The sequence below is a fragment of the Paramisgurnus dabryanus genome, chromosome 19 (genome assembly GCF_030506205.2).
Source record: "Paramisgurnus dabryanus chromosome 19, PD_genome_1.1, whole genome shotgun sequence".
NCBI lineage: Eukaryota > Metazoa > Chordata > Actinopteri > Cypriniformes > Cobitidae > Paramisgurnus > Paramisgurnus dabryanus.
The window spans coordinates 19,672,397-19,691,593 of NC_133355.1; the positions used below are offsets into that span (position 1 = coordinate 19,672,397).

The window sequence follows — 19,197 nt, forward strand, 5'->3', positions numbered from 1 at the left end:
CAGAGAAACTACTTTCACAAGGGTACCCACATTATGCATACAGACAATATTGAAACAATTCTTATTCTGAGTGGTTCACGTTCCGTGATTCACCTTTACTGTTCAGTGAAGTTTTTTTTTTGGTCGAAGATTGATGACTTACAGGATGTTGATGTATGGATTCATGGTGCATTAGCATTGTCTGGACAAGCCCTTCTTCCTGTAAACAGCAGGTTAATGTCTCTCCATCCCTCCTCTATTTATTTGGCTTACTCTGACAACTCAGTCTCAGGTTCACTGTTGACATTTGCGTGTCGGCTTTCTCGTTTATCATCGGGCCCTGCGTGCCGGGAGCTTCGGGAAGGCGGGGGAAAACTCTCATAAAGCCGGTCTGTTCAGCTGCTCTTTCGCTGATAGTTCTATCAGACTTCCCCAACCCCCACAATCCATCCTTTAGGATTCATCTTCATAATGCTGGGACATCACGGAGAGGCGACAGAGCAGAATCGCTTACTCTAATACCTAACGTGCTAAACATTGAAATTACGACTCATAAACAGCATAAATGTCAATCTTTAGGTGGGCAGGAGGCAAGCCTTGTGTTTCAAGCTCTGAGCAAGTTCGGTAGCAACTTCCTCGCTTTCGCACGCAGAGGTGTGCAAACAAACCAGTTGCTTCGATTTGAGGCTGGATCAGAGGATGCTAACGCAGGGGCTATCTTTATCTTTGAGAGCAAAAGATTTAAGATTAGTAAGATGCATATTTCTTTAAAGAATAGTCAGTGGCATCTTGATTACACACAGGTCAGGTAGCAGTAGGCACATTGATGTCAGATAATGTTATTCTACCTTTTGATAGCACTGCATTTACTCTGATATGGTTTTTGCCATGGTGAGCAAAATAAAGCTTTCCACATTGTTGTATTTAATCTAAAACAATTTTCTTACTATCCTTTATTCCCAGACGTATATGTGACTACTATACCTGGCTTTTGTATGCATCTGAAAATAGTGCTTCTGTAACGCAATCAAAGTATTGCATAAGCAACTAATTAACTGTATAGCTACTGTAAGTTACTTTGGATACACGTGTGTATGTAAATGTTATTTTTGGCTTACATCATCATGCTCATAGCCACCTACTACTAGGGGTGTACGCAAAAATCACGGTTCGGTGCCTCGGTTTTGGTGCCGCAGTTCGGTTCATTTTCAGTACCGTAAGGGAAAAATGCAAACATTAAACTGCAGGTTGTTTTTTACTATAAACTTTTTTTTTAATTGGTTTACACTTTTTTAAACACTTTTTATTCAAAAATAATAAATAAAATATATATAAAATAAAAAAGAATAATAAATAAAATACTGCTGCAAAGTTCTCCACTAAATAACATACTTTTTTACATTATTTTATGACAGTAGGTAAATCTTCTCTTTCTTTGAAACTTTTTCTACTTAAACATTGCACTAAACTAACAAATTCAATTCCTGAATACATTTATGAACTATTAGCCTACAAGTTTGCCACCAACATTTTTTTCTGTTTTGATTTATTTTGGATTTTTTTTAAGTCACAGTATTGAATTGGTTATGTACCATCTCTGTATACAAATAATATTACTGCTCTATGTGTAACTGCATAGCAAGCAACATGATGATACACTTATTATACACTCATATTGAGATGAGTGAGTTGCATACATAGCCATCTTTTATCTTTTGCACATTTCTCCTAATCTTTGCTTGTGTCGCCAATTTAAGCTGTGACTTAAACTAATGAACCCCTCCACAGCTGAGTAACAGCTAAGTAAGCCCGGGTTACAGTTCTTCTCTGTCCCGACCAGATTAACTGATCGCATTGTGACAATGATATGATTCACGTGAGGTGCAGATGAAAAATCTGATCACGCATTCTGTTATTCTCACTGTCACAAAAAGCGCGGCTCATAATTTCGTAGCAACGAAAGACTCGCAACCTCTCACGCACTTTTGAAAGAACAAAACAGAGCGTTAACCCCCAATTTCCACCGACTGCGGAAAGGCTGCGGATCCGCTGCGGAACGGCGGCGGAGTCAGTCGGTTTCCATTCAAGTCAATGTGTGTATTTCCACTGACTGCGCTCTGAATCCATCACAGCTCCGGCCATCCGCAGCCCTCCGGCACAAATACGCAGAGCTTCTATTTTTGACGGATGCCGGACAGCTCCGCAGGACGGAGCCATGACTTTATCGCGTGATCATACCTGAATTCACGAGATCTCGTGTTTTTTCCCTTTGTAATGTTTGTATTGCAAAGATTTAATAAAGTTATTAATATAGAAACAACAAATAATAGACAAGAACAGAGCCAGGGGGAGTTAAATGGTAAAGTATATGGTATAATAAATACATTAATGATAGAGCATAAATAAATGGTTTTAGCAGCTTTCTTATTTTGAATTTTGGATGGATTTGATGTACTGCTCTGTCTACGCGAGATCTCGTGTTGTGATCTGGGCTGGTTTGTAAAAACATCATAATTCAAGTCATAATTGGCGGAGACAGAACTAGGTATCGCGCGATCATCACGTGAATTTGCGAGACCTCATGGGTCCTCATCACTTCAGCACGCAGCCGCTCTGCAACCAATACGGAACTGGTGGGTATTGGCGGACGGCGGAGTGCGGAGCCGTAACGCAGCGGAGCAGATCTGCAGCCGCTCCGCAGTCGGTGGAAATCCGGCGTAACATGCGTTTAACACACGTTTTTAGACGCCTCACATAAGTGGCCCCGTAAACGTTTACATCAATAATCAATATACAACTAAGTAAATAAAAATCTTTTTGTGGGACGAATTATGTTATATGTTTGACAGAAAACTTGCGCTGAACGCCACTTTATATCTTCGTTTGGAAACACAAATATTGACCTATGTTCCATACACAAATTTCAGCCATTTGATGCACCGTGCCGAAAGCCCTGTACCAAAACAGTCCAGTACGAATACACGTACCGTTACACCCCTACCTACTACCCATCTAGATGTGAGTTGAGCTGATCTGGCTGTCGAATTACAAATACGGACATGCCCTTTTTTTTTGGACATGCCCTTTAATAAACAAAGTTTTCAGTTGCGCCCATCATTAGTAAGACATTGAATCACGACAACAGTGCAGTCTCCTTAGACAAATTATTTTAGTAGAATGAGGTGAATGCTCGTGTGCACAAGGAGAGGAAGAAGTGGTTTACCGATTCTGGTGGTATGAACTTAACTGATCTTCACAGACCACTGTTCACATTCAGGCTGTGTTGGAATTCTGAGCCAGACTGCCATAATCCGAAATTTCTGCCTGAACTCAATTTTTTACATAAAAGTTTGTTTGAAAGTTTAGGTTTCGGGGCAAGGAAAGTCCCAATTCTAATAGAAAAGTTTTAGATTGCTTGCTGCCTAAATTGAAGTTTACCATTAACATGATCTTGAAACTTCTTCTCTGATTTCAATATTTATATTCATCCTCGAGTGACCTTGATTTATTGGTTGGAAACCGTGTGCTGACATGGTAAAATACATTGTCATTGGCTGCACATGTGCAAATTGTTAAACATTTAGGGGGCGGTTTCCCGAACAGTGATTAGACTAGTCCTAGACTAAAATAAATGTAAGAAGTTGAACTGTCCAAAATGAAAACAACTTGCCATGACATATCTTAACATACATCAGTACCCTTTGTTTTGCCTCAAAATGCACACCAGTAATGTTTTTAGTAAGGCATGATTGTTAAAACAAGTTATATTTCCAATTAAACTAAGGCCTAGTCCTAGTTTAAGATAATCTCTGTCCGGGAAACCACCCCTGAGAGTTTGCATCTGGGAAAATATTAATAGAGTAATAGGCTACAGTATACTATAAACCAACCAAACAAGTTGTTAATGTAGAAGCAAAATAAGTTTTGCTTTAGTATTGTGTGTAGTGTTTTCTCTAAGCAAAAGATGGATTTATGAGTCTTTAGTTCAGAATGAGAATGTTGTGTGGATTAACTGAAGTTTCAGGTGTTATTTTCAACATTTTTCCGCTTCCAGGCTGGTTCTGAGTAATTGGTTGAGAAGGATGCAGCAGATTATCTGCCATACTTGCGGGGATAGTACAGTACCACTCCACTACCCAGACACCGTAATCTGCTCTTTAAAATGCTTATACTGTAGTTCACTTGACGACTGCACCTCTGGATGCAAGCCACTCTCCAATGCTCTATTAAAGGCACAATATGTATTTAATATGTAGAATTTGTGTAATTAAAAAAGGAATGTGTATGTTTTAATACTTGATTTAAATTATGTATCAAATTGCAAAAATGTACAAAAGTTAATCTATAATGTACATAAAGTACATACAGTATTATAATATAGAATGAATCTACTTTATATAGAAATTTGTTTGCACAAAAAATATTGCAATGATTGGATTGAGGGTTTAATGAAATACTTTTTGTGCTGTTTCAAATAGTTTATCATGGCTGTTTAAATCTATAAAGACAGTAATTTTCTTCCAATATTTTCAAGGTGAAATATTGTCAGAATGTATATTTGCACTGCAGATCTCAAACCATTGCGGTCATGCGGTTATGTGGATAATAATGCACTGAAGGCTTTTCCAGTTGAATCCCATATGCAGCTTATATTGTCTAGTTAACCGGCATCATGGAAGAAGGCGAAGCGTCCCTGAATGCAAATTTATATAATGCTGTTCCACGTGATCTGTTTTGCATGTAAACCAGTTGAAGGTTGATGCCTGCGATTCAATCCGTCACTGCAAATAGAATGAGGCTCGCTTGGAGAACTATCAGTCAAAAAGAAACGCACAGCACATTCATTTTCACATTATGAATGGCTTAAGTGTCTAAAGGCGAAACTCTTGACAGTGTCTATATTAAATCAAGAGCAAACTGCACAAGCAAACATAATATTGTAAAAAAAATATTTGAATTAAATGTCACCCGCCAGGTTTTGATGGATCAATCGGTTTGCTGATGTATTTAGCATCTTCTCTTAGTTTTTCAAATGACGTGCTGGATATAAAATCCAAGTGACAATCCTCTCTTCAGCATCAGTTGTGACCGTATGTTGTGATTGGCCAATGAAAATCAGCAGTAGAAGTAGAGGGCAAAGTTGTATTGAAAGTTACACTACCCCTATACTATAATAGGCAGCAGAGATACGTTATATATACACCGTAGCCATGATGATGTATAGTGCGCTTTATGAATAAGCTGTGCCATTAACTTTGAATAATTGTATTTGAGTATGTATGTATAAAACAGATTAATATTCCCTCACACACACATACATAACACACAGCCCTATGGTGGCAGCACGGCTGTGATTTCGTTATCTATGGTAAAATAGCAATGGATCCTTTTTATGGCCCTCTTTTATGGATCCTCTGGGAAGGCTCAATTACGCAGCTGCATCCAAGAGTGACCTTGGAAACTAATTTGTTTTTCTCCAGTTAACTATGAATCCAGGGGAATAAACGATTACAGTGGGGTAGATAAAGGCAGACCTGTTATTCTTTATTGTTTTGTAATCTTTCATTAATTATATTATTTTAACATGGCTTAACAAAGGTGAATGCATAAATACAAGAAGGTCATTGTAGTTCTCATAGCAATTAGAAAGAGAAAGAAAGAGATAAAGTTTCTGTTGATACCAAATTGATGTTCAGGTCATTGAGATGACAGCCGGTCTTACAGTATGCATGCTTGTAGATTTCGGTGCCTTAAAAAGTGAAATAAAAGGGGGATTTATTGACTATTGCAGAGTTATTTTATAAACCACAAAGATTGACAATAAATGTTTTTATTATATTTCTGTAAATTTTCCACAGCAATAGTTTTTACATTATTCAAAATACATAATTGATTAAAAGAAATTACTATATATTTTCTTTGAAAGATAAATATATATTCTTGAAATGAGATACAATCCGATTAAAACATTCTTTTGGATTAGCATACCTTTCCATATTTCTATCTCTTAAAGGGGCCATGGCATGAAAATCTGACTTTTCACATGTTTAAGTCCCATGAGTTGGGTCGCCAGTGCTTCTATCAACCTAAAAAATGTGAAAAAGATCAATCCAGTAACTCTACAAGCACATGAAAAACTAGATTGTTGAAATTTGGCTCTCCTTATGATGTCATAAAGAGCTCTTATTATAATAATACCACCCCTTAATCTGCACTGTCCAACGACAGCACTGCCAGTTAGTGCAGAGAGAGAGAGAGAGAGAGAGAGAGAGAGAGAGAGAGAGAGAGAGAGAGAGAGAGAAAATAATTCATAGCTCAATTGAGTTTCAATTGCAACAAACCACCATCATTGTGATCAGTTTTTGCACTTCATCCGATCATTTGCATTTTAAAGGACACAATCAAAACGGCACATTTTTGCACTACACAAGCACTACCTACGAAGTGTACATTTTAACATGCTATAATAATTTATTTATATGGTATTTTGAGCTAAAACTTCACATATGTGCTCTGGGGACACCAAAGATTTATTTGACATCTTAAAAAAGTATTGTGACATGGCTTTAAGAAAGAATAGAGTGGTTATCAGTGGTGACCGGTGACTTCTCTTCCGAGGGGCGTAAATTCAATTCGTAAACTAATTTGACAATGGCAATTGACACTGGAAATATCTAGAGAGCAAGGTGCAAAAATTCCCGCAAGTCCCTGTAAAGTCTGGTATTAAGTGTGTTATGAGAATGTCACACCACATAACAAATTTGTTATTAACCATCCAACCAAATTTGAATGATGGAAAAACGCCAAGTTAACTCTTTACCTACGAGCGTTTTAAAAAATGTTGCCAGCCAGCGCCAGCACTTTTTATGATTTTCACAAAAGTTTAAGGCCTTCCAATATATTCAAATATGGGCAGGTTTCTTCAAAACATACACATAGTATTTACTGTTTTGGCCTTGCTTTAGGGTTTATAAGTTGGTTAAGAGCGCTACCTAGTGGATAACAGCAGAAATATAGATTTCCGTAAAAATTCGTCATTGGCAGGAAAGCGTTTTCTTTTAAAGGCGGTGTGTAGTTGATGAAAAACACTTAAAGGTATAGTGGAAGATTTCCGTTTTCCGGGTGGATCACCACTGTTATTGGTCATCCCAGATGTCAATCATTCTGATTATATGTTGACGTATAAACGTCGTACGTGCTCGCCTCTACGTTCGCTTTCTGCACATGCGCACTCTCACGTGTATGTGTGTTGTGCTACGGTTTCAACCATTCATTGAAGGTCGCGTTCTCACTGTGTTTTTTTTTTCAAAATGTCTGAGGGTCGCAAGAGAAAAAGTGTCTAAGAATTGTATGACAAGAAGAGAAAGGACTATAAATAAAGAAACAAGACCAGAATGTTTATGGGAGACTATTTCACATGCTGGCGTGAGCTAAAAGGACAGGTTGGGCTTCCTACGCGAAGTTTCTACGGAAAGGTACATTTTGTCATGCTATTTGAGAAATCCATTTAAAATCACTGCTAGTAAAAGTTGATGTAAGCTATGATTTGCGATGCTAGCCCTGGCACAAGTCACGAACCGCACAGACACGGTAAACATGCCGACAGAAACTTGTAAACAGAGCCAAGAGAAGAACTGAGCTCCTGCACGCTCTCTCTCTGTCTCGTGCACGCGTTTAACAGGCGTTCCCTCTCGGGAGCATTTTTTTAAAAATATCGAGGGGCGGTTCTTTTAAATAATTCGGGAAAATCACACTGGTAGCCAATCAGCAGTAAGGGTTGTGACTACTAACCGACATCGTTGCCTCAGTTGTGTATGTGTGAGGCGGGTCTATCAAAAAAAGGTTCAGATTCTATTGGGGTAGGGGCGTGTTTGTTTAGGTGATTTCAAATGTCAACATTGGCTTTTAGAGATCATGCACCCCATCTTTAATTAATGAGATTACTCGTCAATGGCAGGAAGAGAGTTATGAAAATCTTGGAAAAATAGGCTGCATTCTCACTCACCTAAAAATCCTGTACTCAAAAAGGTAAAAAAAAAAAAAAAGATTACCGATACATCTTTGCAATTTAGTAATACATCGTTTACAGTCTTTGTGGCATGTTTTAGCAATACATTTCTAACATTTATAATGTGTTTAAATATTTGAAAACGAAAATCATTATGCTTCTGTTAATCAGTCAAACAAGTGCATCCTATCACCTGATAACCTCAAAATTATCTGTTTATCGGTGCTTCTGATGTCAATTGTGAGTGTTATGTTAATAAATAATGCATACTTGTGCACACCTTTCTGTGCCAAGTTTTATGAACAGAACAGGGTCAGAAATTAACCATCAGGCGGAGAAAATGATTGGGCAGTGAGAAATGAGGCCACGGCTGCTCCATCCAGAGGGCAATTTCTTTCAATCAGGATCTATATTGTATTTTATGTAAAAAGAAAGTGAGGTGTGAAAAAAAAGAATGAACGAAAGATAATCCTCCTCAAGATTTAACAAGACTGTTGTTGAGCCAAAGGGCAGTTCATGAATAATTGATGATGGTGCAATGGAAATCAGTTTCTCCCTCAACTTTTCAGACTCCTCCCCCTGCTCTTCAGGGGCTCTGCCCATGTTTTCTCCTCCAACCTATTTGATTTATTTTTGTTTGCTCAGTTTAAACATGCCGCCTGACATTACTGCAACACTGTGTTATTTAATTCATCATATCGTTGCTTTACCCTAAAGATTATTCTTCATATGTTGTGTTTTAATATTTCTTAAAAAGAAAAAAATGATCAGGAACTAATGCAGGCCATGTGTAAAGCATGTTCGTCTTAGCATCAGTCTCAGCACGTGCACACACCACTCACAGTCTGTTCGCTCATCATCTCATGCATATTGCTCGCAAAACTGGCAAGCAGTTTTTCAATCTGTCAATCTCAAATGTGATTGTGGTCTGGGTACACATGTGTTCACCCTTCTGCCTGAGAACAAAGTCGTGTTTAGAAGGTTGGAGACGATTACAATGGGTTAATTTTAGGATTAATTACTTTATTTTTTTGACCACTTAACTAGTTATTCTACATTTAACAATGCAAGTTGTCAATAAGCTGCCTACACAAGACTCCTGTGCCACTGCTGTACTGGTATCAGGTATTGGCCTCGATACCACATTTTCTAAAGTACTCGTACTCGTTAAAAGTCCCCCGATACCAGGGATCGATACCACGGTCTGAGAAATGTCTATGTTTGAGCGGCGTGTAAGGGGTTAATGCCTCTTGTGTTGTCCAAAGAGGCAGAGTTTACAACAAACTGGAAAACTAGTCCCTTGTTTTTTTTGTTAAATTATATGACTAAAGCTGTTACCTGTAAATTTAAATCATGGTTTTTATTAAGTACTCGGTATCGGTATCGGCAAGTACTGAAATGCAAGTACTCGTACTCGTATTCCAAAAAAGTGGTATCGGTGCATCCCTATTAAATGCATTTCTAAAGAATCTGTCAACCCTCAAACAGACTTTAAAATAAATGTTTTCTCCATTTAGTTGTTTCTTCTTTTGACCTTTCATCTTTCCTTTAGAACCATGAATGTGATTGGTGACTAGTAAACTCACCAGGAGAGATGTGGGAGACTCTAAGTGAACCTAATGGCGGTCCATAGGCAGCAGGATTAAAACATGTGAAGGTCAAAGCTTTTGCCCATTCCTTTTTCTCTTAGCTTTCCAGAGCTCTAATTCCCAGCTCTGGACTCAGCGGATGGGAGTCTGATTCGTTTTGTCACTTCAGAGGGAAGACTCCTGTACCCACATCTTTCTCTTATGATTCCCAGTCATTAAAATACTGGAACTTCAGAGCTTTAAAGTCACCCTGACCCATGCTCAGCCGCTGGACCTGAGCAGAATATAAAGTAGTCGAGTGATTGATCTGCTTAAGTATCTGCAATTAGGCTGCCACTGTGTGTGAGACAAGCTCCTTGCAACGCCACAGATCCAAAAATCAACCTTTGCCATTGGAGTTTGCAATCAAACTCCAATAGAGATTGTACTTGTGAGAACAGGAACAGTTTAGCCAAATGTGGCATTGATTTCTTAATTTCACATTATTCCTAAAAACAGGGTTCCCACGGGTCCTTCAAATCCTTGAAAGTTTGTGATTCTGGGGGGGATTCAAGGCCCTGGGAAGTTTTTGAAAATGAACATGTATAGATACAGGTCATTGAAAGTGCTTGAATCTATTTTATGCAATATGTTTTCTGGAAAAAATCCATATTAGTAGTTGTAACGATACACCATTCGTCAAACTTTTATGACCCCCTCCCCCACCCCGTTGACAGGTCGTGTTTTATGACCCCTTTGACAGGGGGGCGGGACCATCAATCAAAAATCTGTACAAGTTGTCAACTTTAGACAGAAAGTATTTAATGGTTTTATTGCCGGTCATTTAGAGTGATTGTTTTTCCTGAGTGTGTTTTATGTCAAGCGTATGGTGTCATGTTTAATGACGGCTCGTGTTTCGACATTTGCTGTTTATTGACATTTGATGTCAGATCTCAAACATCCTCCCTCCTTTGCTCGCCCCGTGCGCTTCTCAATACTGACTGTCACACCGCTGGTGTGTTGTTGAATCTTTTGCAACAGCATAAGTTTATTTAAAGGCAATCACTAATCATATATATATATATATATATATATATTAGATGTACATGGCTACGCTTAAAGCCGATGTATTCTATCGAGCTATAGTTTCTGATCAGACACAAAGTCTGAACTAAATAAAATTTTAAACGGTTCACGAAGTCCGGGAATCTTTTCATGACCTGGTCTACAGTTTCACGCGTATTAAAGATCCGGCGGTGTCTGACAAAGCGTCGGGTGATTGTTCATATCTGTCATTTAAAATAAAGTTAATAAATGTAATTCTGTCCACTATGGCAAAATAGGAATTTATTTTAGATTTAGGGGAATGTTTAACCATGTCTCTGATTAAAACTTTTGATTGTAACATCACAAGTTATTTAATTAAATATTCCGTATACGGGTATAGTTTAAGCAATGACCTGAGCCATTACCTTCGGAGCCGTCAATACTACAATCTTTAGACGATAGTCTAAACTAAATAAATTTTTAAACTGTTCAGGAATTCCGTGAATCTTTTCATAACCTGCACTATAGTTTCACGCGTATTAAAGATCCGGCGGTGCCTGACAAAGTACCGGGTGAGCGTTCATATCTGCCATTTTAAAATAAATGTTAATAAATGTAATTCTGTCCACTATGGCAAAATAGGATTTTATTTTAGATTTAGGGGAGTCTTTAACCAAGTCTCTGATTAAGACATGTGTATACGTGCACAGATGGTGACAGAGAAACTTATATATGACGTTAATAAACTTTTAAATGTTTTTAAGACGTATTCACCCCATTTTGGGGTTTTATTTTTAATTAAAGGCTTCTTAAAACATGTGTGAATATGTGTATATTATACAAAGAGTCTTATATTGTCTGCTCTGACAAAAATAAAGCATTATTTTAGGTTTAGGGGAATTGACTGCGTGTGTCTTAAAAATACAACTTGATAATATGTTTGTTTTGTAAAGAGACTTCTTTAAAGTCACGCAAGAATAAAATATTTTAGTTGTAACTGGTTAAACTTAAAGCCGATATTTTCTATTGAACTAGTCTATTTTCTGTTCAGACACAAAGTTTTCTGATGCTGATATTATGTCAAGGTGTGTTTGTGTGGGGGGTCGTGTGATGTAATCTTTGAAAGTTTATGACCGAACCTTTATTGGGGAACGACAAGAGATCTCCCGGAATCAGTTTGAATGGAGCAGAGCTGTTATACTCAAGTCTATTGGTATGTATGTGTTTCGCAGTGTTCGTTCCAGTATTTTGTCTGATTTATTTAAAAACTAAAAATTCGATCTCTGGTATTGCAGCGAAATTGTCTAAACTGGTATTAACTATTCCTGGTAAATCGCGGAGAAGAGTGGCCTGAACAAAAAAGTCAGACCGTGACTAGAACCATCAGCAGCGTAACACGGAAATCTTGGAGAGACGCCGACTGTATCGTGTTGTCCGGTGTGTTTTTATTTAATCCTGTTACAATAGATTTAAACAAACTGGTTTAATATTTTCTAATAACATGTGTTATCTGTTTTAAAGGTTTGGATATCAGAGGCAAAGCGAACGTTGTGTGTACTATTGCAAAATATATAGCGGATCTCCACGGTACGTTTATCTTGCATAAGAAAATTGTTTTATTTAGATATTTGTCCTAATAACTTGTTTTTATCTGTTTACAGGTTAGGATACAGACCACAACGCTTTGGACGTATCTTTAAAAAAGATTAAAATCAGAGACTTTTTGGATTTGTCTGGGGACATTTTAAACATTTTGTGGCAAATTGGATTTAAAACATTTCGGATACTGGATACCTAGTTTGATTTGTCCACAGAGCTTGTTTAAAACGTTTTCACCGCATTTTAGGGTTTATTTTTAATTAAAGGCTTCTTAAAACATGTGTGAAAATGTGTATATTATACAATGAGTCTTATATTGTCTGCTCTGACAAAAATAAATTATTATTTTAGATTTTAGATCAATTGACTGTGTGTGTTTTATGTCAAGCGTATGCTGTTATGTTTAATGACGGCTCGTGTGACAGCTTGTGTTTTGGCATTTGATGTCAGATATCACACTTCCTCCATCCTTATTCACAAGCCCTGCATTCTTTCACAGGGGTACGTGTTGTAAAGCGACTAAAGATTTCTAAAACTCAACGTTGGTAAAATAATTACCCATTACGGTATCAAAAAAGTAAATGTTTATTTTAGATTTAGACAAATCATGAACAATGCTACGATTAAAACTTTTGTTTGTAACATCACAAGTTATTTAATTAAATATTCCGTATACGTGTATAGTTTAAGCAATGACCTGAGCCATATACTTCGGCGCCATCAATACTACAATATTTAGACGATAGTCTAAACTAAATAAAATTTTAAACGGTTTCAGGAACTCCGTGAATCTTTTCATAACCTGATCTATAGTTTCACGCGTATTAAAGATCCGGCGGTGCCTGACAAAGCGCAGGGTGTGTGTTCATATATACCGTTTTAAATTAACCTTAATAAAATGTAATTCTGTACACTATGGCAAAATAGTGGGTTTATTTTAGATTTTAGGGGATTCTTTAACCAAGGCTCTGATTAAGACATATGTATACGTGCACCGATAGTGACAGAGAACTTATGTATGCCGTTAATAAACTTTTTAAAATGTTTTTAAGACGTCTTCAACTCATTTAGGGGTTTTATTTTTAATTAAACGCTTCTTAAAACATGTGTGAATATGTGTATATTATACAAAGAGTCTTATATTGTCTGCTCTGACAAAAATAAATTATTATTTTAGATTTTAGGACAAATGACTGCGTCTATCTTATAAATACAACTTGATATATACGTTTGTTTTGTCAATAGACTTCTTTAAAGTCACGCAAGAATAAAATATTTTAGTTGTAACTGGTTAAACTTAAATGTACTATTATCTATTTAACTATAAGCTATATTTACTGATCAGATATTTTTCTGTTTCTGATGCTGGTCTTATAACAGTGTGTGTGAGATGATGGCTGTTCACAGCAGGTGGCGGGTTGTAAACTAGGGTCTTTTTAAAACTGTAGTGGTAAAAATGTAATAGCACGCTGACAAAAATAAAGCATTTGGTTGTAACAAATTATTTAATGAAATATTCAGTATGTGTATAGCGATGAACGGTGTCAAAATCACCGGGGTCCCAACAATACTATAGTCTTTAGACTAAAGGGTATTTATTTTAATATAAATAAAATCTTAATCTTTTCGTGCACAATATTCTGATCACGCCATTAGATTGTGTACCAGCGTTTACAATAGAGAACATACGCGGATGAGTGTTCATATACACCGTTAAGAAACTTTTTTAAACGATTAAAGACATTTTCAAATCATCTTCTGGGGTTTGTTTTAAATTAATGACATCTTAAAACCAACTGGGAATATGTGTTTATTACACAATAAAATGTAATTCAGGCCGCTCTGACAAAATAAGGGTTTAATTTTAGATTTAGGGAATTCTTTAATCAAGTCTCTGATTAAAACACATGAATGCGCGAACCACAGTTGCCAGAGAACGTACGCTGAGGCGCTCTTATGGCGTTAAGAACCTTTTTATTGTTTAAGACATTTTGACCCCATTTCCTGGTTTTGTGTCCGCTGTGGATCCCAACCTCTATGTGTTTATTATACAACAAATGCAATTCTGTCATCATTTCTAGTTTAGAACGCCTCTGATTTAAACATGCGGGTTTTAAAATGAAACGGCCATGTGACTTTTATGACAAAAGCTATTCGATCTTAATTTTTGTTTTAACATCCAAAAGTTTTTATACACATTCCATAATTAAACAACTAGGTGTGTATGAGTAAGATTATATCTAATGTCACACGAGCAGCACCAAATCGCGCTTGTGTCTGTGTGTGTGCATCCAGGCTGTTTATGTGTGGGCGTGTTTATGAGCCCGTATCTTTGCAAGGTGTGTGTGCGTGTGTGTGTGTGTGTGTGTGTGTGTGTGTGTGTGTGTGTGTGTGTTTGCATGGGGGTCTATGATGTCTCTGTTTGTTACTAAAGTTTTGATATTAAGTCTGTGTCCTCATTGACAATAAGTAAGGGTTTTTAGATTTAGGCTTCATTACACAGATACTGATTAAATCATGTTATCCATTATTTGCGATTTAAAGAAACTTAAAAGGTTTAAGACATTTTATATCACATTGTGGTGTTGTTTTTTAATTAATGTAACCTTAAAACCCTCTGTTATCCATTTAGGGAACAATAAAATGTTAGCAAATATTATTTATCAAAGTTGACGATGTTATAAGCCAGGATGTCACTAACGTGACAACAAACATTTATTTAAAGACAAAACATTTTAACAAAATTGCCATGGCTTACAGAGACACACTAGACTTAATAATAAAAATAAAAATATACTATTCGAACATCCTAACCTGGTATTAGGTTAGATTAGGTTTTAAGGTCAATCAGCGTCTTTAGCTTTACAACTTACAGCACAAAACCCCCCAATGACAGGATTTTTATGAAGTGGAGCAGACCCTTGGTATGCCTGTGGGGTTAGGTACAACTAAGGTCAACATCTATCAGTGCATAATAAGCAAACATGAAATTATATTTTAACTATGGTTTGTTAATGATGTTGCTAGGTTCGCGTATTTTTTCTGAAACAAACTTTTCTTTTCAAACTTAGTTAGGATACACACGTTTGTCGCCTCAAACACCTGATCAAAGTTTTTCTTCGCTAGCGACAACTAATGTCTGAGATTTTGTAAATTCATCAGATGGTTTTACGTGTGTATTTCTTAAACAAACATGTTGCTTTTCAATCTTAGGCAGAGTTCATACGTTTTGTCGCCTCAAACACTTGATCAAAGTTTTTCTTCGCTAGTGTCAACTAATGTCTGAGATTTTGTAAATTCATCAGATGTTTCTTACTTGTGTATTTTCTTAAACAAACTTTTCTTTTCAATCTTAGACAGTCTTCATACGTTTGTCTTTCGATAAGTTGTTCATAGTTTTTCTTCGCTAGTGTCAACTCATGTATGAGATTTTGTAAATTTCATCATATGTTCTTACATGTGTATTTTCTGAAACAAATTTATGCTTTTCAAACTCAGGTAGTCATCATACTTTTGCCTCTACATACATTAGTTCAAAGTTTCTTGTAGCTAGTGTCAACTGATGTCTGAGATTTTGTAAATTCAACAGATGGTCTTACGTGTGTATTTCTTAAACAAACATGTTGCTGTTCAAACTTCGGCAGTGTTCATACGTTTGTCATTTCATAAGTTGTTCATAGTTTTTATTTGTTAGTGTCAACTAATGACAGAGATTTTGTAAACTCATCAGATTCAAACAAAACTCATTCATTTCTGTAGTTTATGTAACACCTTGTCAAACTCTTAAAGGTAGTACTATCTGTTTAAAACAACAATGCAAAGTATTTTAGATTTACTTGATAAATCTTTTACATCAAAACAAACTAGGATAGCAATATGTTTGAATCTGTAACAGGTGATACCACCAATAGCGTGTTGTACATAACAAAGTCTGTAAAATAATAAAGATTGATTAGGTTTTTATTTAGTAAACCTTTAACATAAAGTGTAGAGTCTTTTGTATGTAACAACAAAGATGCGATGAAACAACGCAAAACAAGAGAGGATGCGTTTGTTAAAACACATGTAAATTAAGATGCATACATCTACAAATGGGGCAATGTCTTTAATCTATTGGTCCCGAATTTAGAGGCTATACGGCCAAACTATTTCAAACATTGCCCCATTTGTAGATGTATGCATCTTAATTTACATGTGTTTTAACAAACGCATCCTCTCTTGTTTTGCGTTGTTTCATCGCATCTTTGTTGTTACATACAAAAGACTCTACACTTTATGTTAAAGGTTTACTAAATAAAAACCTAATCAATCTTTATTATTTTACAGACTTTGTTATGTACAACACGCTATTGGTGGTATCACCTGTTACAGATTCAAACATATTGCTATCCTAGTTTGTTTTGATGTAAAAGATTTATCAAGTAAATCTAAAATACTTTGCATTGTTGTTTTAAACAGATAGTACTACCTTTAAGAGTTTGACAAGGTGTTACATAAACTACAGAAATGAATGAGTTTTGTTTGAATCTGATGAGTTTACAAAATCTCTGTCATTAGTTGACACTAACAAATAAAAACTATGAACAACTTATGAAATGACAAACGTATGAACACTGCCGAAGTTTGAACAGCAACATGTTTGTTTAAGAAATACACACGTAAGACCATCTGTTGAATTTACAAAATCTCAGACATCAGTTGACACTAGCTACAAGAAACTTTGAACTAATGTATGTAGAGGCAAAAGTATGATGACTACCTGAGTTTGAAAAGCATAAATTTGTTTCAGAAAATACACATGTAAGAACATATGATGAAATTTACAAAATCTCATACATGAGTTGACACTAGCGAAGAAAAACTATGAACAACTTATCGAAAGACAAACGTATGAAGACTGTCTAAGATTGAAAAGAAAAGTTTGTTTAAGAAAATACACAAGTAAGAAACATCTGATGAATTTACAAAATCTCAGACATTAGTTGACACTAGCGAAGAAAAACTTTGATCAAGTGTTTGAGGCGACAAAACGTATGAACTCTGCCTAAGATTGAAAAGCAACATGTTTGTTTAAGAAATACACACGTAAAACCATCTGATGAATTTACAAAATCTCAGACATTAGTTGTCGCTAGCGAAGAAAAACTTTGATCAGGTGTTTGAGGCGACAAACGTGTGTATCCTAACTAAGTTTGAAAAGAAAAGTTTGTTTCAGAAAAAATACGCGAACCTAGCAACATCATTAACAAACCATAGTTAAAATATAATTTCATGTTTGCTTATTATGCACTGATAGATGTTGACCTTAGTTGTACCTAACCCCACAGGCATACCAAGGGTCTGCTCCACTTCATAAAAATCCTGTCATTGGGGGGTTTTGTGCTGTAAGTTGTAAAGCTAAAGACGCTGATTGACCTTAAAACCTAATCTAACCTAATACCAGGTTAGGATGTTCGAATAGTATATTTTTATTTTTATTATTAAGTCTAGTGTGTCTCTGTAAGCCATGGCAATTTTGTTAAAATGTTTTGTCTTTAAATAAATGTTTGTTGTCACGTTAGTGACATCCTGGCTTATAACATCGTCAACTTTGATAAATAATATTTGCTAACATTTTATTGTTCCCTAAATGGATAACAGAGGGTTTTAAGGTTACATTAATTAAAAAACAACACCACAATGTGATATAAAATGTCTTAAACCTTTTAAGTTTCTTTAAATCGCAAATAATGGATAACATGATTTAATCAGTATCTGTGTAATGAAGCCTAAATCTAAAAACCCTTACTTATTGTCAATGAGGACACAGACTTAATATCAAAACTTTAGTAACAAACAGAGACATCATAGACCCCCATGCAAACACACACACACACACACACACACACACACACACGCACACACACGCACACACACCTTGCAAAGACACGGGCTCATAAACACGCCCACACATAAACAGCCTGGATGCACACACACAGACACAAGCGCGATTTGGTGCTGCTCGTGTGACATTAGATATAATCTTACTCATACACACCTAGTTGTTTAATTATGGAATGTGTATAAAAACTTTTGGATGTTAAAACAAAAATTAAGATCGAATAGCTTTTGTCATAAAAGTCACATGGCCGTTTCATTTTAAAACCCGCATGTTTAAATCAGAGGCGTTCTAAACTAGAAATGATGACAGAATTGCATTTGTTGTATAATAAACACATAGAGGTTGGGATCCACAGCGGACACAAAACCAGGAAATGGGGTCAAAATGTCTTAAACAATAAAAAGGTTCTTAACGCCATAAGAGCGCCTCAGCGTACGTTCTCTGGCAACTGTGGTTCGCGCATTCATGTGTTTTAATCAGAGACTTGATTAAAGAATTCCCTAAATCTAAAATTAAACCCTTATTTTGTCAGAGCGGCCTGAATTACATTTTATTGTGTAATAAACACATATTCCCAGTTGGTTTTAAGATGTCATTAATTTAAAACAAACCCCAGAAGATGATTTGAAAATGTCTTTAATCGTTTAAAAAAGTTTCTTAACGGTGTATATGAACACTCATCCGCGTATGTTCTCTATTGTAAACGCTGGTACACAATCTAATGGCGTGATCAGAATATTGTGCACGAAAAGATTAAGATTTTATTTATATTAAAATAAATACCCTTTAGTCTAAAGACTATAGTATTGTTGGGACCCCGGTGATTTTGACACCGTTCATCGCTATACACATACTGAATATTTCATTAAATAATTTGTTACAACCAAATGCTTTATTTTTGTCAGCGTGCTATTACATTTTTACCACTACAGTTTTAAAAAGACCCTAGTTTACAACCCGCCACCTGCTGTGAACAGCCATCATCTCACACACACTGTTATAAGACCAGCATCAGAAACAGAAAAATATCTGATCAGTAAATATAGCTTATAGTTAAATAGATAATAGTACATTTAAGTTTAACCAGTTACAACTAAAATATTTTATTCTTGCGT

At 36.1% G+C, this 19,197-nt stretch overlaps 1 protein-coding gene and 1 long non-coding RNA gene across 2 annotated transcripts in view; both read left to right on the plus strand.

Moving 5' to 3' along the window:
- Positions 1 to 19,197, plus strand: part of csmd2 (CUB and Sushi multiple domains 2) — a 364,270-nt gene that overhangs the window by 144,174 nt on the left and 200,899 nt on the right. The gene's annotated exons all lie outside the window — the stretch shown is intronic.
- LOC135772734 (uncharacterized) lies at positions 12,132 to 12,558 on the plus strand. Its single transcript, XR_010543239.1, has 2 exons — positions 12,132 to 12,189; positions 12,264 to 12,558. It is a non-coding gene; the product is annotated as an uncharacterized lncRNA (long non-coding RNA).